The 24,375-nt window shown below is 35.4% G+C and overlaps 1 long non-coding RNA gene across 4 annotated transcripts in view; it reads right to left on the bottom strand.

Moving 5' to 3' along the window:
- LOC104001824 (uncharacterized) overlaps nt 1-24,375 on the bottom strand; it is a 304,895-nt gene that overhangs the window by 62,924 nt on the left and 217,596 nt on the right. The gene's annotated exons all lie outside the window — the stretch shown is intronic.

The raw sequence follows: 24,375 nt of genomic DNA on the forward strand, positions 1-24,375 counted from the left end.
CCCAAAGGACTATAAATCATGCTGCTATAAAAACACATGCACACGTATGTTTATTGCAGCATTATTCACAATAGCAAAGACTTGGAACCAACCCAAATGTCCAACAATGATAGACTGGATTAAGAAAATGTGGCACATATACACCATGGAATACTATGCAGCCATAAAAAATGATGAGTTCATGTCCTTTGTAGGGACATGGATGAAATTGGAAATCATCATTCTCAGTAAACTATCGCAAGGACAAAAAACCAAACACTGCATATTCTCACTCATAGGTGGGAATTGAACAATGAGAACACATGGACACAGGAAGGGGAACATCACACTCTGGGGACTGTTGTGGGGTGGGGGAGTGGGGAGGGATAGCATTGGGAGATATACCTAATGCTAGATGACGAGTTAGTGGGTGCAGCACACCAGCATGGCACATGTATACATATGTAACAAACCTGCACATTGTGCACATGTACCCTAAAACTTAAAGTATAATAATAATAAATAAAAATTTAAAAAAAGATTAAAAATTACCTTACAATCATTTTCTTATACTAGCCAGTTTTCAATGCTCCTCAAATTAGTGTGTATATGTGTATATATATATGTACACATACATATATAAACAATAGTATATATATATTGTTTAAACACTATTTTCTATATATGCATGTGTGTGTATGTGTATATATGTGTGTTTATATATATATAACATAGATAGTATTTTTTCTTGTATCTTACTGTTCTCTGAGTTCAACTTTCTTCTTCTCTTCTTCCTGAAGTATATACTTGAAACCTCATTCACAGAATAACATATATTTTGATTTCTTTTTCAATCTCTGATGCATTCATCAAAATTTTCTATATTTCACTCCCATTCGATGATAGTTTAGTTACTCTCTACCACAACATTGAAAATATTACTTTATGTTTTTCTTGCCTCTTCTGCTGCAATTAAGAAGACTTTCATCAATCTAATTACTATTGTTTTGTACGTAGTCTCTGTTTCTGGGGGTTTTTAGGGTTACTTCATTTGTCTTTAGTGTTTTACAGTTTTATTATAATTAATTATGGCATTTTTTGATCTGCTCAAAACATGAAACATGGAATGCTTTTAAATTTTAAGATTCATGGTTCTATTATTTCTTTTTTTTTCTGAAAATTCTTTTATAGGTACGTTTTCCTTTAATTATTTGTGTTTTCCCTCATCTCCTCATCTCTCTGTGTTGGAATTTGGGTAATTTTCCGAAGGTTATCCAACTACTCCAAAGAAATCCTGTAACTTTTGAGTGATTTTTATCTGTCTTTTTTTTTCATTGCTTTGTTATATATTTAGGGGATTGTATTAGTCCATTCTTGCACTGCTATAAAGAACTACCTGATACTGCATAATTTATAAAGAAAAGAGATTTAATTGCCTCGGGGTTCCATAGGCTGTACAAGAAGCATGGCTGGGGAGGCCTTAGGAAACTTACAATTTTGGCAGAAGGCAAAGGGGAAGCAGGCATGTCTCACATGGCTGCAACAGGAGGAAGTGGGGGTAGATGCCACACATGTTTAAACAACTATATCTTGTGAGAAATGTATCACGAGAACAGCACCAAAGGGAAGGTGCTAAACCATTCATGAAGAATCCACTTCCATGATCCAATCTCCTCCCAACAGGACAATATTGAGGACTACAGTTGAACATGAGATTTGGGTGGGGACACAGATCCAAACCAAATCAGGGATTTATATGTTGTGTTTCTCAGTTTAGATTTTCCTACATTGTATGGTAGCGTAAATTATGATCTCAAATTTAGAATTAGATTGTAGATTAAAAGTTATGTTTTTCACAGAAAAATATAATTCTTGGCTAGGACTGGAAGGAGGCAAATTTACTGCCATGTCACTGAACAAACAGGTGGAATTTGTTCGTCTCCTCTCTCTGGGGTTGTAATCTTCGCATTTCCAGGTTTGTGATGATTTTCTCTTCCAGCTCCCCTTCTCACGGTGGCCTGATGATCCTCCAGGCCTGCCATGACCATCAGCAGCTTCTGTTCCTACTGCTGTGAATCACAATATTCCTCTTCATTTTTAGACCCTACAGGTTTCCTTTTCTTTATTGCAAGCTTGGACAATTATCGAAAATGATATGATTATTTTTTCCCAGAATCTTTTATTGTTTGGATGGATAAGGATTCTGGCCAACCTAGTCTAACATTTTGTCAGAATTAGACAGATTTCTTTTTATATTGTTATTTCGAAGCAGGTTTTCTTCTATATTTGGGTAGAAGCCATCCCTAATTATGGAATAATTTGCAACGAGGCTTATTTCCGCACATGGGCCTGGAACTCTCTTTACATAAAAAAACACAATAACATACACATACAAAAGAGTTCAGATGGTGAGAGGAGATGCAACGTTGTATATCTGCAACTTGCTCCATACTAATGGGGACAGAATTATGTTAGCGAGGCCTGTGGCGAATATCAAGAGTGAAGCTGCTCCAGGAGTTGGGACTCTTACAGGGAAGTCTGTAGTGAAGGCTATTGTCCTTCAGAAGCTTGTGTGAGGTAAGCGCATTGATAGGATACAGTGCTTTCAGAACAGAAAGTATATTAGAATCACTTAGCTTCTTAAAAATAACCATTTATGGAGCCCACAGTTCTCTTTAATGTGCTTAACTGGGCCTAGGGATCTATACTGTGACACATACTTTGAGTGATTCCATGTAGATGGTTTATGGCATATTGAGCTGCTTTGTTGAATGTCTGGGAAAAGGCATAGTTAAGATATTAATAGTGGGGAAAGTGAAACTGGTTAACAAAGTGCTTTGAAGCCACCAATAAGGGGTCTATGCTTTATCTAGATGATTAATAGGGAGACTGAAAATTTCAAAAAGGCAATGTGATGTGAAAACACTACAATATATGATGTATTTATAAATAGCACAAATGAAATCAATGTTAAATTTCCTTAAAGGTCTATGATAAAGCATGAGTTAGATCAGGGATTTTCAACCTATGACCCAAGGGCTAAATGAATGTTGTTTTCATGTTGCTTGTTTCTGTATGGCCAGTGAACTAAGAATGATTTTTAAAGGATTGTGGGCCCAAAATAATTATATATGTGTGTACCTGTGTGTGTGTATCTATCTATCTATCTATCTATCTATCTATCTATCTATCTATCCATTCAGTTGACCAATTGACCTTTGAACAACTTGGTTTTAACTGCATGGGTCCACTTATATGTGGACTTTCTTCTGCCTCTGCCACCCATGAGACAGTGAAACCAACACCTCTTCCTACTCCTCTTCAGCCTGCTCAACATGAAGACATCAAGATGAAGACCTTTGGAATAATCCACTTCCACTTAATGAAAAGTAAATATTTTTCTTCCTTATGATTTTTAATAATATTTTATTTTCTCTAGCTTACTTCATTATAAGAATATGGTATATACATATAATAAAGAAAATACATGTTAATTGAATGTTTATGTTATCAGTAAGCCTCCTGGTAAACAGTAAGCTATTAGTAGTTAAGTGGGGAATCAAAAGTTATACACAAATTTTCTACTGCCTGGGAGATCTGTACCCCTAACCCCCACATTGTTAAAGAGTCAACTGTACACACACATACATACATGGACACACATGACAAAGATGTTTACTGTCCGGCCCTTCACAGAATAAGTTTGCCGAGTCCCTGGATTTAGGCAGACTGAAGGTTTCCCAGTATTTGTGCAAGTTAGCAAGGCTTCAGCTCTAGTGTGACTGGGTGGGTATCTGGGGAGGTAAGTGCGTCAGAATGAGGCAAAAGCAAATAGGGCTGGACTAAAAGGTAAACAGTCCAAATAGCTATCAAAACAAGGTCCTTACAGCCTTGGATGGAAAAAGTGAACAAAGTATTTTCCATAGGATGACACACAGACCTTTTTAAAATGCACATTTAATTATGGTTTACATTGATATTATTCAGTAACTTTAAATCTCCCTTAAGACAAGGCCAAAACTCAAGCTCCCACTCATTCTTCAACTTCCCTTGCAACATAACCTTGACTAACCCACCAGAATTTATTCAGCAGAAACTTCTTGCAATCTCAGGAAAATGCAAAATTCTTTCACTTTGTGTTTATTTTATTTACTTATTATTTGTTTTCAAATTAATCATGTATATTGGTTAAAAAGCAAACATACATGTTTTATGATGAATATTAACTGTTCTAAACTCCATCCAGATTCCCCCCAAAAAAGGTCTATGTTTTCATTTTTTGCCCTGAATTTACCTCCATAAGTGTAAATAATATGCTCATAAACCTGTTTCCCAATTTTCTATCTTAAAAACATTATCTGCTTAGTTCTAATATTGAAATAAAAATTTAGGACTTTATTGCTTCTTGACCTTAAGGCTAAGATCAAGTGTGAAATTTACCACTTTATACTACTCAGTCTCCTCCACAAAAAGCCTTCCTTCTCTCCCAATATTATGTCACAATTTTGATATTCTATGTGTTCATATATACGTGTGTGTGTGTGTGTGTGTGTGTGTGTGTGTGTGTGTGTATCTTCCCATCTTCCCTTAGTATCCATGGGGAATTTGTTCTATAACCCCAATGGATACCTAAGTCTGTGGATGCTCAAGTCACTTATATGAAATGGTATAGTATTTGCATATAATCTGTGTATATCCTCCTGTATACTTTAAATCATCTCTAGATTATTCATAATACCTAACACAATGTAAATGCTATGTGAATAGTTGTACTGTATTTTTTATTTTTATTATTTTTTTGGTGTGTTATTCTTTATTCAAGTCTTTTTGATCTATAGTCGGTTGAATTTGCAGATACAGAACCTGCAAATACAAAGAGCTGAGTGTACATAGTTTACAGTTAAACATATAGTCCACATATGCTTCCTTTATAAAAGTTTTATTATTTTTTGCTGTTTCTAATTGCCCCATTTTTTATTGCTGGATTTTCTGTATTTATAATAAAAACTATTTCTGTGCAAAATTGTAAAATACTCCTAAGATCTCCATATGTCAGGTAATCTACAAAATCCATTTTCATTTTCTTTGAGATATCCCTCCTGCAGCGTTTTATCATCTTGTGCTAACCTTTGCAAATTTCTAAGTGCCTCCTATACAGCTGATTTCCTGGAACCATTTGTCCCTCACCAGTTTTCAAGGAATTTACTCTTGTGTTGGATTTTGTGTTTTCTAAATATGTCTCTTCATGTATATTTTTCTCCTTTTTCACTCATTTTTTTGTGGTGAATGTCATACAGAAGCTGCTGGAGAAAGAGAGCATGGAGGGCATATTTTTAAGGACATGCATCCCAAAATACTTTACTACAAGTCTCATAGCGTGGCTGGATATAGAATTCTACATCTTTCATCAAGAACTTGAAAGTCTTACTGTTTTCTAATGTCCAATGCTGTTCTTGAAAAGCTCACTGGCATTCAAATACCTGTATATAGGAGTAATTCCTTTGACCTTTCTGGAATTTATATGATTTGCCATTTATCTTGAACATGTTGAGATTTTATAACTTATGGCTTGGTGACTTTTTTTAATTTGCTATGCTGGAAACTGTGTAAGCTTTTCTGTTTGGAAATCTGTATTCTGCCTTTTGAAAAATATTCATAAGATTTTAAAAATGATGTGACCGCATGTATTTCACCTATTCTAGCCTATAAGTGGTGTTTTCTTTTCAGATGTTGGACATCTTAGATTGAACCTTTGATTTTTACAACTCTTACTATTCATCTCTTTGTCATTTGAATTTGCTTTCCAGGACTTAGCTTAACATTACCACTTAACCCTTTTGTCCATTTTGCTTGTTCGTTTTTGTCAGAATTTCAGATGTAATTTTTTAAATCTTTTTTTTTTTTTGAGACAGGGCTTGTTAAGTCACCCAGGCTGGTGTGCAGTGGTGAGACCATAGCTCACTGTAACCCTGAACTCCAAGACTCAAGTGATCCTCCCCACTCAGCTTCCTCATTAGTTAGGACTTACAAGCACCTGCCACCATGCCTGGCTAATTTTTTTCTTTATAAAGATGGGGGTCTTGCTATATTGCCCAGGCTGGTCTCAAACTCCAGGCCTCAGACAATTCTTCTGCCTTTGCCTTCCAAAGCAATGGGATTATAGGAATGAGCCACTGTACCTGGACTCTTTCTTTTTCTTTTTTTAAATTTTATTTTATATTAAGTTCTGGGATACATGTGCAATGTGTGCAGGTTTGTTACATAGGTAAACTTGTGCCATGGTGGTTGGTTGCACCTATCAATCCATCACCTAGGTATTAAGCCCCATATACTTTAGCTATTTATCCTGATGCTCTCCCTCCCCTAAAAGGCCCCAGTGTGCGTTGTTCCCCTCCCTGTGTCCATGTGTGCTTATTGTTCAGTTCCCACTTATAAGTGAGAACATGTGGCGTTTGGTTTTCTGTTCCGGTGTTAGTTTGCTGAGGATAATGGCTTCCAGCTCCATCCATGTCCCTGCAAAGGACATGATCTCATTCCTTTCTTATGACTGCATAGTATTCCATGGTATATATGTACCAAATTTTTCTTATCCTCTTTCTTTCTTTCTTTCTTTCTTTCTTTCTTTCTTTCTTTCTTTCTTTCTTTCTTTCTTTCTTTTTTATTGTCACTTTGGCTTGGCCTCTTTTTAAATTTTTCATAAATTATAGCTTTATCTTTCCCTCTGTTTCCTCCATTAGCTTTATTTCCTTGCCCTGCTTCTTTGTTTGTTCTTTATCTTTGATTTTGGAATCTTTCCTCATATATCTCTGATTTCTTGGCTACCCATTTATACATAAGTGTAAGACCTAAAAAAATTCTGTGTAGAATACCATGGACAACTGTGGGTTCCTAGTGGATTGTACCACAGGGTAATTAGCCAGGAGCCTCTGAAAAAGTACAGCTTCTGTCAGTATTTACCTATTATTCTCTTCCTTTGGTCACTATCTAGGGAAGAATCGTCTCATAGTATGCCTGAGGGAATAGGCCATATATCTAGAAGTGATTTGGGGAGGGCATTGTGGGTGTGAAGGGGAGTCTCTCATCATTCAGCCTGGACACTCTCACATACTTCTTCAGCATTAAGTTTTGCCACTCCTTCTCATCCTCCATTGTACCTGATGCTCCAGAGCAAGGACTTGATCTATTTCAAATTCTACAAAAACAAAAAACAAAACTACTGTCTTTTTCTAAGATGCCTGTTACAAAGTAAGCTCTCATAAAATAGAATGGGATACATGATAATGAAAAACAATGAGCAAGAGCCAGTAAAAGAATGTAGACAGCTGTATTATAATTATGGAAATGAATTATGTAAAACAACAGCAACAAACAGGAGCAGCAAGGCTAAGAACAGGATCACAGATCTGATGGAACACTGTGGACTCTGGGCCATGAGCAAGTGTCAGACTGAGACATGGAAAGTTTGGCTCTGCCGGATTGGTCAATAAAGCCTCCTCAGTTCACTAAATTTGTTCCAGTTGGTGATAGAAAGCATTGAAATATGAACCAAGGTGAAACCGGATTTCTCCTACAACATGTGGCCTTTGGGGTTTGTTGTCTCAATCACAGCCCACCTGTGGTCCCGAGAGTTGCCAAGATCTGTCATGAGCTAATTTTGTAATCAGTAAAATGTCAGCTGAAGTAATGAATTAACACCCGTAGGCGTCAGAACCAGAAATTGGAGAGTAAGACCAGGTCTATATGCTGACAGGTGGGAATTTATTACTGGATGAGGCAAGATGATCATCAATTATTCAATTAAATAATCAATTTAGTTTGTGTATCTTATTTCTAAGCTCTTAAGTACACAGCTCACTCTTAAAACTTAATAGTGGCTACTGTAGGGTGATCTGGAACAACAGCTACAGGGGCTGCCCTTTTAATCTGATATTTGTTCTGAGTGACTTTATTCAGCCAAGCATTTTTATTAGCCCTCGACATTCAAGGCCATTTTAAAATCCATATTTTACTTCTTTGAGATAAACGTAATCTATTTTTCAAAGTCTGCAGAACCCTGGGTTTCTGGGCTCTCTTCATTCCCTTTCATTTCTTATTTCAACCAGCCAATTCTTTACCAAATCCATTTTCTCTTTCTTGCAATACATTGCCAAACACAGCCAACAGTAAGCAATCCACACTATTATGGTACCATTTTCCAAATTATTCCCCTAGAGCTATAAATATAATAAGCACATTATCTACATTTCAAGATATAGGAGATGAAAACTGTATTCAGTGTTTTGCCACTATATAACCTGGATATTCATCTATCTTTGCTGCTATATGTCTTTGTTTGCTGCCTCCAAGTAACTCAGGTGTATATTTTATCCTATATATTATCTGTAGCAAGTGCTACATATTTCACTCTTTTTATTTTCCTATAGTAGTGTCGCAAGTCAAGGTAGCAATTACCGTGTAGATCATGATAGCACAGTCTATACTATGGCAGCCATTACATATTGAAAATATTGAAATTTCAGCAGTTTATCTCAGTAATGGTTTATATCTGACTCACATTTCAGCTTGGAGCAGTTTCAACAGTTCCTTAGGCCAGATATCCTACTTTTAACACAGGAATTTGGAATCCCATAATCATGTGTTCTGAAAATACTGAAATCCTTTACATCCAATTGTATTGATGAAAGAGAAAATGTACCAAAAGTTACCTGGGGGTCTTTAGAGGGTAAGTGTACATGTAACATACAATAATTACACACACATTCTGTTGACAAGTACTAGTCAAATAACCTCCCTTGACTACAGCCAGGCTAAAGATATGATTTAAATGTGTATACAGAAGCAAATTAAAAACATTTTGGTGAACATACTACATAGGTTACACAGCCAATAAATTGTACTTGGGAGGAATATAATGGACTTGGAAGTTTGTAATAGATGTGAGGAGGAATTTAATGGACTTGGAAGTTTGTAATAGATGTGAAAAACCATTTTTTAAATCCATAATTGGAGGACTGGATAAATGGTTTATTGATCATTTTGAGTCTCTGAAATTTCCTACTAGTTGAAAGACAGTAATTTCCTATAGGTATAATTATTTGAAAATTTAATTGCTTTTTCATCTTTAAATAAGTTTTATCTTTTACTTGATGTAACTTTTACAAATAAAGATTTTAATCACTTTTTGAGAATTATTGACATACTGTCAATTATATAACAATAGAGACACATTTTTTGATACACAGTTATTCTGATACATGTCACAGACTTTAGATATTTCTAAAAAATAGAATAGTGGTTTTGTTTTAAATCTGTAAACAAAAAACTTGTTACTATAGTTAATGAAAGAAGAATTATTTATAAAAAGAAGAATGGGATAAAAATATGTATATATATTATAAATATACCTATGCTACATGTATTACATTAGGTGAATATATAATGAAAATACAAAAAGAAATTGTCCCAAGATTTGAACAATGACTAATTTAACATGGGAGATTAATGTTTTTCTTTATTAATTAGAAAATGTTTTGTAATATAGAAACACTCTGCTTCTAGGAAAAGGGAAATTAGGTCTTGCAGATGTAGTTAAATTATGTTGTATTGAGATGGGCCCTAATACAATGACTGCTGTCCTTATAAGAATAGGTAATTTGGACACACATACGGACCCACACAGGTGGGGAAAGGCCTTGTGAAGATACAGGAAGATATGGAAGTGATACATTTTTAAGCCAAAGAGCGCCAATATTGCCTACACCCACCAGAACATGTAAGAGACAAGGGAGAATTCTTCCAAAAAACCTACAGTGGGAGCATGACCCTATTGACACCTTGAACTCAGCATTCAACTCCAGCCTCCAGAATTGTGAGAAGATACATATATGCTGTTTTTTTTTTTAAGCCACCCAGTTTGTAGTACTTTGTTGTGGAGCTCTAAGAAACTAATATAATCTATATCAGAAAATAAAATAACAAAGGCTGATGAAGAAGCTAAGTATCCACCTAAAAAAGAGGAGGAAAAACTTCAAAGTTAGTTATCTGAGAAGATTAATAAAGCTGACAAATCTTCTACTGACTAATGAGGAGGGGGCAAAAATGCCCAACAAATTATAACAGGAATAACAAGGGAGCACATAAATACAAGTAATATTATGAGATAATAAATAATTTTATATTCCAAAATATTTTAAGAAAAATATTAGAAAATGCATAGAAAAAATAGAACTTACTAAAAATGACTCAAGCAATGGAATACTCAAATAATCCTACATTCATAAAAGAAATTAAAGCAGTAGTCAAAGGTCTGCCCCCAAAGAAATCTCTACCCACCAATCAGCTGGAAGAATAAATACAAACATAAACAAATGCAAAGATTAGAAAAACTATTAATGTTTTCAATTTATTTTTGGAAACTCTTATATCCTCTTTTTTTCCCCCCAACTTTTATTTTAGGTGCAGGAGGTACATGTGCAGGCTTGTTACATGGGTAAATGATGTATTGTGGGGGTTTGCTGTGCAGATTATTTCCTCGCCCAGGTAATAAGCATAGGACGTGATGAGTAGTTTTTCCATCCTCACCCTCCTCCCACACTCCACTCTCAAGTAGGCTCTGGCATCTATTGTTCTCTACTTTGTGTCCATGTGTGCTCAGTTTTTAGCTCCTACTTCTAAGAGAGAACATGCGGTATTTGGTTTTCTGTTTCTGCATTAATTCACATAGGATAATGGCCTCCGGATCCATCAATGTTGCCACAAAGGATGTGATTTTATTCTTTTCTATGGCTGTGTAGTATTCTATGGTGTATAGGTACCACATTTTCATTATCCAGTCCACCATTAATGGACATCTGGGTTGATTTTATGTCTTTCCTATGAGAATTGTGCTGCAACGAACATATGCATATATGTGTCTTTGTGGTAGAACAATTAATATTTCTTTGGGTATATTCTCAGTAATAGGATCATTGGGTCAAATAGTAGCTCTGTTTTAAGTTCTTTGATAAATCTCCATGCTGCTTTTCACTGTGGCTGAACGAATTTACATTCCTACCTGCATCATAGGAGCATTCCCTTTTATCCACAGCTTCGCCAGAATCTATTATTTTTTGACTTTTTAACAATAGCTATTCTAACTAGTGTGAGATGGTATCTCATTGTGGTTTTGATTTACATTTCTCTAATGATTAGTGATGTTGAGCATATACTGTTTGGCTGCATATATGTGTTCTTTTGAAAACTCTCTGTCCATGTCTGTGTATTGCATTTTAATTTGTTTAAGTTCTTTATATATTCTGGAATATTACACCTTTGTCAGACGCATAGTTAGCAAATATTGTCTCCTATTCTGTAGGTTGTCTGTTTTCTTTGTTGATCATTTCCTTTGGTGCACAGAAGCGCTTTAGTTTAAGTAGGTATCACTGTTTTTTGTTTTTTGGGTTTTTAATTTGTTTGGTTTTGTTTTGTTTTGTTTTTGCAAATGCTTTTGGAGTCTTTGTCATGAAATTTTTGCCAGGGCCTATGTCCAGAATGGTATTTTCTAGGTTTTTATCTAGGGCTTTTATATTTTTCAGTTTTACATTTAAGGCTTTCATCTATTTTGAGTTGATTTTTGTAGGTGGTGAAAAAGGCGGTCTAGTTTCAATCCACTGCATAGGTCTAGCCAGTTATTCCAGCACCATTTATTGAATAGGAAGCTCTTTCCTCATTGCTTGTTTTGTCAACTTTGTCAAAGAACAGATGGTTACAGGTAGGCTGCATTCTTTCTGGGTTCTCTAACCAGTTCCATTGGTCTATGTTTCTGTTTTTGGACCAGTATCATGCTGTTTTGGTTACTGAAGCCTTGTAGTATTGTTTGAAATTGGGTAGTGTGATGCCTCTGTTTTTGTTCTTTTTACTTAGGATTCTTTCGACTGTGAGGGCTCTTTTCTGATTTCATATAAATTTAAGAATAGTGTGTTATAAATTGGTAAAAATGTCATTGGTAGTTTGATAAAAATAGCATTGAGCCTGTAATCCCAGCACTTTGGGAGGCCGAGGCAGGTGGCTCATGAGGTCAGGAGATCGAGACCATCCTGGTTAACACAGCGAAACCCCGTCTCTACTAAAAATACAAAAAATTAGCCGGGCCTGGTGGCGGGCACCTGTAGTCCCAGCTACTCAGGAGGCTGAGGCAGGAGAATAGCTTGAACCTGGGAGGCGGAGCTTGCAGTGAGCTGAGATCGCCACTGCACTCCATCCAGCCTACTGGGCAACAGAGTGAGATTCTGTCAATAAAAAAAAAAAAAAAGCATTGAATGTGTGTTATGGTTTGGCTGTGTCCCCACCCAAATCTCATCTTGAATTGTAGTTCCCACAATTCCCATGTGTTGTGGGAGGACCTGGTGGGAGGTAACTGAATCATGGGGGTGGGTCTTTCCCATGCTGCTCTCATGATAGTGAATAAGTCTCATGAGATCTGATGGTTTTATAAGAGGGAGTTTTCCTGCACAAGCTCTCTCTTTGCCTGCTGCCATCCATATAAGACATGACTTGCTCCTCCTTGCCTTCCGCCATGATCGTGAGGCCTCCCAAGCCATGTGGAACTGTGAATCCATTAAACTTCTTTCCTGAATTAATTACCCAGTCTTGAGTATATTTTTATTAGCAGAGTGAAAATGGACTAATACAATGTATAAATTGGTTTGTGCAGTATGGCCATTTTAACAGTATTGATTCTTCCTATCATGAGTATAGAATGTTTTGCTATTTGTTTGTATCATCTCTGGTTTTTTTGAGCAGTGTTTTCTGATTCTCATTGTAGAGGTCTTTCATCTCCCTGGTTAGCTGTATTCCTAGGGATTTTTGTGTGTGGCTATTGTCAATGTGATTACATTCTTGATTTGGCTCTCGGCTTGGACATTATTGATGTATACAAATGCTACTGATTTTTGTACATTGATTTTGTATCCTGAAACTTTGCTGAAGTTGTTTGTCAGATCTAGGAGCCTCTGGGCATATACTGTGGGGTTTTCTAGGTATAGAATCATATCATCTGCAAACAGAGATATTTAGACTTCCTGTCTTTCTATTTGGATGCCTTTTATTTCCTTCTCTTGCCTGATTGTTCTGGGTAAGACTTCCCATACTATACTGAATAGGAGTGGTGATAGTAGGCATCCTTGTTTTGTTTCAGTTCTCAAGATAAGTACTAGCTTTTGCCTGTTTAGTATGATGATGGCTGTGGGTTTGTCATAAGTGATTCCTTATTTTGGGGTACATTCCTTTGATGCCTAGCTTGTTGAGGGTTTTTCACATGATGGGATGTTGAATTTTGTCAATAACCTTCTCCACATCTATTGGGATGATTACATGGTTTTTGTTTTTAGTTCTGTTTATGTGATAAATTACACTTATTCATTTGTGTATATTGAATCAAACTTGCTATCCAGGAATAAACTCTACTTCATCATGATGGATTTGCTTCTTCATATGCTGCTGGATTCAGCTTGCTGTTATTTTGCTGAGGATTTTTGTGTCTATGTTCATCACGGATATTGGCCTGAAGTTCTCCTTTTCTATTGTTCCTGTCAGGTTTTGGTATCAGAATGATTCTGGCCTCATATAATGAGTAAGGGAAGAGTCACTCCTCCTCAATTTTTTGAAATGGTTTCAGTGGGATTGGTACCAGCTCTTCTTTTTATATTTGGTAGAATTTGGCAGTGAATCCTTCTGGTCCAGGGATTTTCCTGATTGTTAGAAAAATTTTATTACCGATTTAATTTCAGAGTGCATTATTGGCCTGATCAGGGTTTCAATTTCTTTTTGGTTCAATCTTGGGAGGTTGTATATTTCCAGGAATGTATCCATTTCTTCTAGGTTTTCTAGTATGTGTGCATAGAAGTGTTTGTGATATTCTCTGAGGGTTTTTGTTTTTCTGTGGGGTCAGTGTAATGTCTCCTTTATTATTTCTGATTTTTTAATTACGATGTTCTTTTTTTATTAGTCTAGCTAGCAGTTCATTAATCTTATTTACTCTTTCAAAGTACAAAATTCTGTTTCTATTTATCTTTTTTATGGTTTTCTATCTCAGCTTCATCCAGTTTAGCTATTTCACTTCTTCTGCTAACTTTGGGATTGGTTTGTGCTTGTTTTTCTACTTCACCCAGGTGTGATGTTAGGTTATTAATTGGTGATCTTTCAAACTTTTTGATTGAGCATTAAGTGCTACAAACTTTCCTCACTACTACTTTAGCTGTATTATACAGTATTAGACAGATCATCGAGGCAGAATACTAACAAAGACAAAGATATTTGGGACCTAAACTTGACACTTGACTAAACAGAGACAGAATGGAAAGATATACTGTGTAAGAAATGACTGGATTTTCTTGGAGTCATTCCATTTTTTCTTGTTTACACCAAAGGCCAACGTTCAAACTGTCTTAATTTATAGAAAAGAACAAGCATTGTAATAAAGTCAGTTGAGGAAAGCCACAGAGATTCTAGTATGTTGTATTTTTATTTTCATTAATTTCAGTGAATTTCTTGATTTCTGCCTTAATTTCATTGTTTACTCAAGTCATTCAGGTGCAGATTAGTTAATTTCCATGTAATTGGTTTGTGACGTCTTTTTAGTATTGACATCTACTTTTAATGTGCTGTGGTCTGACAGTGTAGTTGTTATGATTTTTTTTTTATTTGCTGGGTATTGTTTTATGACCAAGCATATGGTTGATTTTAGAGTATGTGCCATGTGCAGATGAGAAAAATTCTGTTGTTGTTGGGTGAAATGTTCTGTAGATCAGTGGTCCCCAACCTTTTGTACAACAGGGACTGGTTTCATGGAAGACAATTTTTGCACAAACTTGTGGTAGGGGAGATGGTTTCAGAGGTATTATGTTCTCATAAGGAGCATGCAACCTAGATCCCTCGCATGCACAGTTCATAATAGGGTTCATGCTCCTGTGAGAATCTAATGCTGCCTCTGATCTCACAGAAGGTAGGGTTCAGGCGGTAATGCTTGCCCGCTGCTCACCTCCTGCTGTGTGTCCTGGTTCCTAACAGCCCGTGGACTAAGCCCGTGGCTTAGGATTGTATATATACCAGTATCAATATCATATTTAGGTCCTGAATATTTTTGTTAGTTTTCTGCATTGATGATCTGTCTGATACTTTCAGTGGGATGTTGACATTTCTCACTATTAATCTGTGGTTAACTAAGTCTCTTTGTAGGTCTCTAAGAGCTTTTTTATGAATTTAGGTGCTCTAGTGTTAGGTGCATACATATTTAGGAGACTTAAGTCTTCTTATAAAAATGAAATTGTTATGATTATGTAGTGCCTTTCTTTGTCCTTTTTGATCATTTTTGGTTTAAAATCTGTTTTCTCTGAGATTAGAAGAGCAACCCATGCTTTTTTTTGTGTTTCATTTGCTTAGGAGATTTTTCTCCATCCCTTGACTTTGAGCCTATAGATGTCATTGCATGTGAGACGAGTCTCTTGAAGACAGCATACAGTTGGATCAAGCTTTTTTTAATCCAACTTGCCATTCAGTGCCTTTTAAATGGGTCATTTAACCAGATTACATTCAAGGATAATATTGACATATGTGGATTTTATTCTGTCATAGTGTTGTTACCTGGTTGTTACATAAATTTGGTTGTGTATTTGCTTTATAGTATTGATAACCTATATATTTAAGTGTGTATTTATGGTGGCCAGTAATGGTCTTTCATTTCCATGGTTAGCACTCCTTTAAGGCCCTCTTTTAAGGCACGTCTTGTAGCAGTAAATTTCTTTAGTATTTGCTTGTCTAAAAGGATCTTATTTCTTCACTTGTTAAGCTTATTTTTGCTGGATATGAAATTCTTGATTAGAATTTCTCTTCTTTAAGGATGCTGAATATAGAACCCCCCCTGCTGATTCCTTCCTGGATTGTAGGGTTTCTGCTGAAAGGTTTCCTATTAGCCTGATGGGGTTCTCTACATAGGTGACCCACCCTTCTTTCTAGCTGTCTTTCTTTAATACTTTTTCTTTCACATTGACCTTGGAGAATGTGATGATTATGTGTCTTGGGGATGGTCATCTTGTATTATCTCACTGGGATTCTCTGAATTTCTTGAATTTGAATGTTGACCTGTGTAGTGAGGTTGGAGAAGTTTTCCTGGACAATATTCTAAAGTATGTTTTCTAAGTTGCTTGCCCTCTCTCCTTCTCTTTCAGGGATATCAATGTATCATATGTTTGGTCTCTTTACATAATCCCCTATTTCTCAGAGGTTTTGTTCACTTTTTAAAATTCTCTTTTCATTATTTTTGTCTCACTGAGTTGATTCAAAGAACTGGTATTTGAGCTCTGAGATTCTTTCCTCAGCTTGGTCTATTCTGCTATTGATACTTCTGATTGTATTATGAAATTCTTACAGTGAGTTTTTCAACTCCATCAAATCAGTTTGGTTCATAAATCATTACAGTGTTTACTTTATATATTTATAGTAACAAAGAAAGTTTAGCATTACCAACAATACAGGCAAATATCTAATGAAATGTAATAGACCCAAACATATTGATTCATATTTTGATATTTGATATGAAAAGTTGAGCAACATACACCAAATAAGTAGTATTAAGAAAATTGAAGATCCATACATGATTCTATATTAAAAATAATTGCTGTGGCTTGAAGACTGAAATCTAGAAGGCAAAACTGTAAAGATTTATAAAAAATAAATATAATAAAATAGATTTGTGATTTCAAAATAGGGAAAGTTTTCTTAAACAACATAGAATAAATGCTAATATAAAAGAAAAATAATAATAAATTCATCTACATCAAAAGGAGAGATTTATGATCATCACACATACCCTGAAGAAAGTGAAAAGACAAGATAACTAAACTAACATGACTATTTGGCTTACAAAAGAATATTCAGATGCTCAAACCTCCAAAGAAAACACCATCAACATGCCTAATTTTTCATGGTTATGAGAATTTAAAACATATCTGATAGACTGATAAAAATTTTAAAGTCCGATTATTAGCAAAATTGGCAAGCATGGAAATAAACATAAGAACGCTAATGGTGGGAGTGTAAATTTTTATAAACACTCTGAAGAATAGATTGTCATTACTTAATAAAGCTAAGGACACACATACACTATAAACTAACGATTTAATTCCTGGATCTATATTGCACTTTCATACATGTATAGAATGCTTATTTGTTTTTAGTCACTAAACGAAAACAGAAAAATGACCCACAAATCTATAAATAATAGAATAAATGCATTAGCTTTTACATTTTCATATAATAGAAAATTATATTGCAATAAAATAATACATCATAATCACTTATAGCACCTTGTGTCAATTTCACAAACATAACGTTGAATAAACAAAAACAATAAAATCCTACATACGAGCAGTGTTATCTCATTCATATAAATTTTAAAATGGCAAATTAAGTTGTATAATTTGGGAATCCATATACATGTGTTAAAACTATGAAGAAAAATGAGAAAATAATTTTTTCAAGTTTGGATAGCAGCTACATTAAAGATAGAAACATTTGGAGGGAACTTGGGGTACATCATAAATGCTAATCATATTCTCTTTCTAGCCTTGACTAGGGTAAAAACAGATATTAGCTTCATAGTTGTCTGTTTAAACTATATACATAAGTTTTGGTTACATTTTTGATAGATGCAATGTTAAATAACATAAAAATTTAAAAACTAAATGTATAAAGATAAAAGTTCTTAAAATGCTATGTTAATTAACAATCTAATGGAAAATGAACAAAGCAATCTAATTGCAAATGAGAATGGGAAAAAAGATTGACTTTTTTTTCCTTTGCTTTATTCAACTTTCTTTGTTTTGCTTGATATTTTGTGTATAGGTGTTTATACTCTTTTTCAAAGAACGAACTGTCCTAAAACAAATGTTAAGTTGATCTGTTTTTATAGGTTAGTGTTTCTTAAATTTTATTATATGTGTGAATCACCTGGGGATATTATTAAAATGCATATTCTGACTCAGTAAATCTGGAGTGAGGCCTGCAATTCTAACAAGCTACCATGGAATGCTCAGGGTGTTAGATTAGTCCGAGTACTACTCTTTGAGGAGTGGAGCTCCGAGCTACAGATTGGTTGGTAATGGCTTAATTAAAACCCAACTGGTAATCTGTAAATGGGGTGATGATGGATTTTCATTCAGCTGGGACACAGTTGGAAGTGAAATGCAGCAGTTATTAATAATTGTGCTTGAACACAAGGTATAAACCAGAATTTCCTGGCAAACTTGGGATATCTGTTCTCCCTAGCTGTGAGTTACAGTAATTTTTTTTTTTTTACACATTTTAAAATTTAGGACCAGACATTCTGGGAAACTGACCACCGTAAATCCTCCTGAGTAACACACCTAATATTGCCCCCCCCAAAAAAAATCTGAAATGCATACCAGACCTTATAAGAAAAAAGCCTTTGAGGTAGCAAATAAAGGTTTATATTTTGCTAAATGCACAGCAGAGAAAAAGTTATGCCCAGGTTGAAGTGGGTGTAAGTCTCCCATCTGCTGCTAGCTAGACAGTCTGGACCCCAGATTCTTCTTGCTCCTGAAATACTTGTAAGGCATGGTCTTATTACATTTCAATGATATAATCTTTACTTTTGGTATGAGATACTGCTTTATCTCTTCTGCATTTTTAATTTTTTGAACTTAAAATAATGTTGCTCTTTTCTACCTGCTGTTTTTTTTCTGATTTTAAAATTACTTATAAATCGGCCGGGCACAGTGGCTCACGCCTGTAATCCCAGCACTTCCGGAGGCCTAGGCAGGTGGATCACGAGGTCAGGAGATCGAGACCATCCTGGCTAACACGTTGAAACCCTGTCTCTACTAAAAATATAAAAGATTAGCCGGGCATGGTGGCGGGCGCCTGCAATCCCAGCTACTCGGGAGGCTGAGGCAGGAGAAGGGCGTGAACCCAGGAGGAGGAGCTTGCAGTGAGCCGAGATAGCGCCACTGCACTCCGGCCTGGGCGAAAGAGCGAGACTCCGTATCAAAAAAAAAAAAAAAAAAATTACTTATAAATCAACTCTTCAAAGCAAAACAATAATTGTCTTTGTTTTTTTTTACAATTTTGATTTTTATTTTAGATTTGGAGGTACATGTGCAGATTTGTTACATGGGTATGTTGTGTGGGACTGAGGTTTGACATACAAATGATCCCATCACCCAGGTAGTGAGCATAATATCCAATAGTTAGTTTCTCAATCCTTGACCCCGTCTAGTACTTCCCAGTGTTTATTGTTGCCATCTTTATATAATGAGTGCCCAATGTTTAGCTCCCACTTATAAGTGAGAACATGTGGTATTTGGTTTTCTCTTCCTGCATTAATTTGCTTAGGATAATGGAATCCCGCCGCATCCATATTGCTGCAATGAGCATGATTTGATTCCCTTTTATGGCTGCATGGTATCCCATGATGTATTATGTATCACATTTTATTTATTGAATCCACTGTTGATGGGAACCTAGGTTAATTCCATGTCTATGCTATTTTGAATAGTACTGCAATGAACATATGTGTGCATGTGTCTTTTGGTAGAACAATTTATTTTCTTTTGGATATATACTAGCAATGGCATTGCTAGGTTGAATGGTAGTTTAAATTTCTTTGAGAAATCTCCAAACTGCTTTCCACAGTGGCTGATCTAATTTATTTTATTTATTTATTTTCATACTTTAACTTCTAGGGTACATGTTTACAATGTGCAGGTTTGTTACATATAAATACATGTGCCATGTTGGTGTGCTGCACCCATTAACTCGTCATTTACATTAGGTATATCTCCTAATGCTATCCATCCCCACTCCCCCCACCCCACGACAGACCCCAATGTGTGATGTTCCCCTTCCTATGTCCAAGTGTTCTCATTGTTCAATTCCCACCTATGAGTGAGAATATGCGGTGTTTGGTTTTCTGTCCTTGCGATAGTTTGCTCAGAATGATGGTGTCCAGCCTCATCCACGTCCCTACAAAGGACATGAACTCATCCTTTTTTATGGCTGCATAGTATTCCATGGTGTGTATGTGCCACATTTTCTTAATCCAGTCTATCATTGATGGACATTTGGGTTGGTTCCAAGTCTTTGCTATTGTGAATAGTGCCACATTAAACATACGTGTGCATGTGTCTTTATAGCAGCATGATTTATAATCCTTTGGGTATACACCCCGTAATGGGATGGCTGGGTCAAATGGTATTTCTAGTTCTAGATCTTTGAGGAATCGCCACACTGTCTTCCACAATGGTTGAACTAGTTTACAGTCCCACCAACAGAGTAAAAGTGTTCCTATTTCTCCAGCACCTGTTGTTTCCTGACTTTTTAATGATCGCCATTCTAACTGGTGTGAGATGGTATCTCATTGCGGTTTTGATTTGCATTTCTCTGATGGCCACTGATGATGAGCATTTTTTCACATATCTGTTGGCTGCATAAATGTCTTCTTTTGAGAAGTGTCTGTTCATATCCTTTGCCCACTTTTTGATGGGGTTGATTTTTTCTTGTAAATTTGTTTAAGTTCTTTGTACATTCTGGATATTAGCCCTTTGTCAGATGGGTAGATTGCAAAAATTTTCTCCCATTTTGTAGGTTGCCTGTTCACTCTGATGGTAGTTTCTTTTGCTGTGCAGAAGCTCTTTAGTTTAATTAGATCCCATTTGTCAATTTTGGCTTTTGTTGCCATTGCTTTTGGTGTTTTAGACATGAAGTCCTTGCCCATGCCTATGTCCTGAATGGTATTGCCTAGGTTTTCTTCTAGGGTTTTTAAGGTTTTAGGTCTAACATTTAAGTCTTTAATCCATCTTGAATTAATTTTTGTATAAGGTGTAAGGAAGGAATCCAGTTTCAGCTTTCTACATATGGCTAGCCAGTTTTCCCAGCACCATTTATTAAATAGGGAATTCTTTCCCCATTTCTTGTTTTTGTCAGGCTTGTCAAAGATCAGATGGTTGTAGATGTGTGGTATTATTTCTGAGGGCTCTGTTCTGTTCCATTGGTCTATATCTGTTTTGGTACCAGCACCGTGCTGTTTTGATTACTGTAGCCTTGTAGTATAGTTTGAAGTCAGGCAGCGTGATACCTCCAGCTTTGTTCTTTTGGCTTAGAACTGTCTTGGCAATGAGGGCTCTTTTTTGGTTCCATATGAACTTTAAAGTAGTTTTTTCCAATTCTGTGAAGAAAGTCATTGGTAGCTTGATGGGGATGGCATTGAATCTATAAATTACCTTGGGCAGTATGGCCATTTTCATGATATTGATTCTTCCTATCCATGAGCATGGAATGTTCTTCCATTTGTTTGTGTCCTCTCTTTATTTCGTTCAGCAGTCGTTTGTAGTTCTCCTTGAAGAGGTCCTTCACATCCCTTGTAAGTTGGATTCCTAGGTATTTTATTCTCTTTGAAGCAATTGTGAATGGGAGTTCACTCATGATTTGGCTCTCTGTTTGTCTGTTATTGGTGTATAGGAATGCTTGTGATTTTTGCACATTGATTTTGTATCCTGAGACTTTGCTGAAGTTGCTTATCAGCTTAAGGAGATTTTGGGCTGAGACAATGGGGTTTTCTAAATATACAATCATGTCATCTGCAAACAGGGACAATTTGACTTCCTCTTTTCCTAATTGAATACCCTGTATTTCTTTCTCCTGCATGATTGCCCTGGTCAGAATTTCCAACACTATGTTGAATAGGAGTGGTGAGAGAGGGCATCCCTGTCTTGTGCCAGTTTTCAAAGGGAATGCTTCCAGTTTTTGCCCATTCAGTATGATATTGGCTATGGGTTTGTCACAAATAGCTCTTATTATTTTGAGATACGTCCCATCAATACCTAATTTATTGAGAGTTTTTAGAATGAAGGGCAGTTGAATTTTGTCAAAGGCCTTTTCTGCATCTATTGAGATAATCATGTGGTTTTTGTCTTTGGTTCTGTTATGGGCTAAATTAAAAGACACAGAATGGCAAATTGGCTGAACTAATTTAAATACACGCCAGTAGTATATAAGTGTTCCTTTTCTCCACAGCCTCACGAACATTTGTTATTTTTTGGCTTTTAAGTAATAGCCATTCTAATTGGTGTAATTGATGTGAGATACTATCTCATTTTTTAAAATATGAATTTCTCTGATGATTAGTGATGTTGAGCATTTCTTCATATATTTGTTGGCCATATGTATGTCTTCTTTTGAGTAGTATCTATTTATATCCTTTGCCCATTTTTAATGAGGTTATTTGTGTTTTGGTTGTTCCATTGTTTAAGTTCTTTATAGATTCTAGATATTAGACCTTTGTTAGGTGCATAGCTTTGCAAATATTTTCTCCAAATCTGTAGGTTGTTCGTTTACTCTGTTGTTAGCTTCTTTCACTGTGCAGAAGTGCTTTCGTTTAATTAGGTCTCACTGGTCAATTTTTGTTTTTGTTGCAATTGCTTTTGAGGACTTAGTTATAAGTTCTTTCCCAAGGTTGGTAACCAAAATGGTGTTTCCCAGGCATTCCTCTAGGATTCTTATAGTTTGAAATCTTACATTTAATTATTTATTCCACCTCAAATTAATTTTTTATATGTTGAAGGGTATGGGTCCAGTTTCATTTTTCTGTACATGGCTAACCAGCTATCCCAGCACCATTTTATTGAATAGAAATTCCTTTCTCCATTGCATATTTTTGTCAACTTTGTTGAAGACTAGATGGCTGTAGAGGTGCAGCTTTATTTCTTGTTCTCTATTCTGCTTCATTGGTCTATGTGTCTGTTTTTGTATCAGTATCATACCGTTTTGGCTACTGTAGCCTTATGGTGTAGTTTGTATTCAGGTAATGTGATGCCTCCAGCTTTGCTCTTTTTGCTTAGGACTCCTTTGGCTGTTTGAGCTCTTTTTTCATTCTATATGAATTTTAGAATTTTTTTTCTAATTCTGTGAAAAATATTATTGGTACTTTGATAGGAATAGCACTGAATCTGTAGATTACTTTGGGCAGTAAGGCCATTTTAACAACAGTGATTCTTCTAGTCCATAAGCATGGAATGTTTTTTCATTTGTGTTGTCTCTGATTTCTTTTAACAGTGTTTCATAATTCTCCTTGTAGAAATCTTTCACTTCCTTGATTAGCTGTATTCCTAGGTTTATTTTCATGTGTGCAGCTATTGTGAATGAGATTGCATTCTTGAATTGGCTCTTGGCTTGAACATCATTGGTGTAGAGAAATGCTATTGATTTTTGTACACTGATTTTGTATCCTGAAGCTTCACTGAAGTCATTTATCAGCTTTAGGAGCCTTTGGGTGGAGTCTTTAGGCTTTTCTAGGTATACAATCGTATCATCAGTGATGAGAGATAGTTTGATCCTTCATTTCCTATTTGGATGCCTTTTATTTCTTTCTCTGGCCTGATTGCTCTGGCTAGGACTTCCAATTGTCTTCATTTAAAAAAACTCAATATCTTTAGATTCCATAAAAAATTTCTTTCTTTTTGTAAGTAACTCATATTTATTTTTGAAATAATTTTTATTAGAAGTATTTTTAGTATGTGGGAACAATTGGTGTTGGTGTTATCAATCACTTGATTAATTTATTCATAAGATATCTTTGTTGAAAATATAAATATTTAAAACAGTGACACAAATCTCTAAGTGAAAAACATAAACTGTGGCAAAAACAACAGAAAAGAAAGAACACTTAAATAAAATAATAGAAGTCACATACATGTAATCTGAAATTATACCAATGAAAACTAGTGCATAATTTTCAATATATAGAGGATCCATTTATATATTTCAGAAAACTGACATTAGAAAATAAAAGGGGTTAGAATATGCCAGCCAGAATTAAAGTGAAAAAGCTAAAAATTCCTTTTGTCTCTTGAATCACAAGCTCTTATCTGCAAAATGTCACAGCGAAAATTTCTGCCAGTATTAAATGGGATCTTGGTGAGCCTCATTTAATATCTCTATTCATACTCAAACAAAATGTTTTTAAGTAATGGAGATGAATATTATGGTTTTAAATCACAAAAAGTTAACAATACTGAATCATATTCAGTACTGAAAGCACCTTAAACTTGAAGTATGGTTCTTTTCATAATGACATATGGTTTTCAGAAAAATAGCAGAAACTGACATTCTAGAAAAACAAAATGAGTGATTCACACCCCAGTAAAATCTAATATCACTTCCAGGATATTAAATACTTCATGTGCCAAGTTAGTCATAGATTCTGGCCTTACTTCAAGAGGTACTACTGATATTCTTAGTTGTTTTGCTTTTTGTTTGTTTTGTGTGTGTGTGTGCATGAGTTTTTTTTTTAATTCTAATGAATCCATAAAAATTTATCCACATATGAAGAATTCATAATGAAACAAA

This window comes from Pan troglodytes, chromosome 14 (assembly GCF_028858775.2).
Source record: "Pan troglodytes isolate AG18354 chromosome 14, NHGRI_mPanTro3-v2.0_pri, whole genome shotgun sequence".
NCBI classification, from domain to species: domain Eukaryota; kingdom Metazoa; phylum Chordata; class Mammalia; order Primates; family Hominidae; genus Pan; species Pan troglodytes.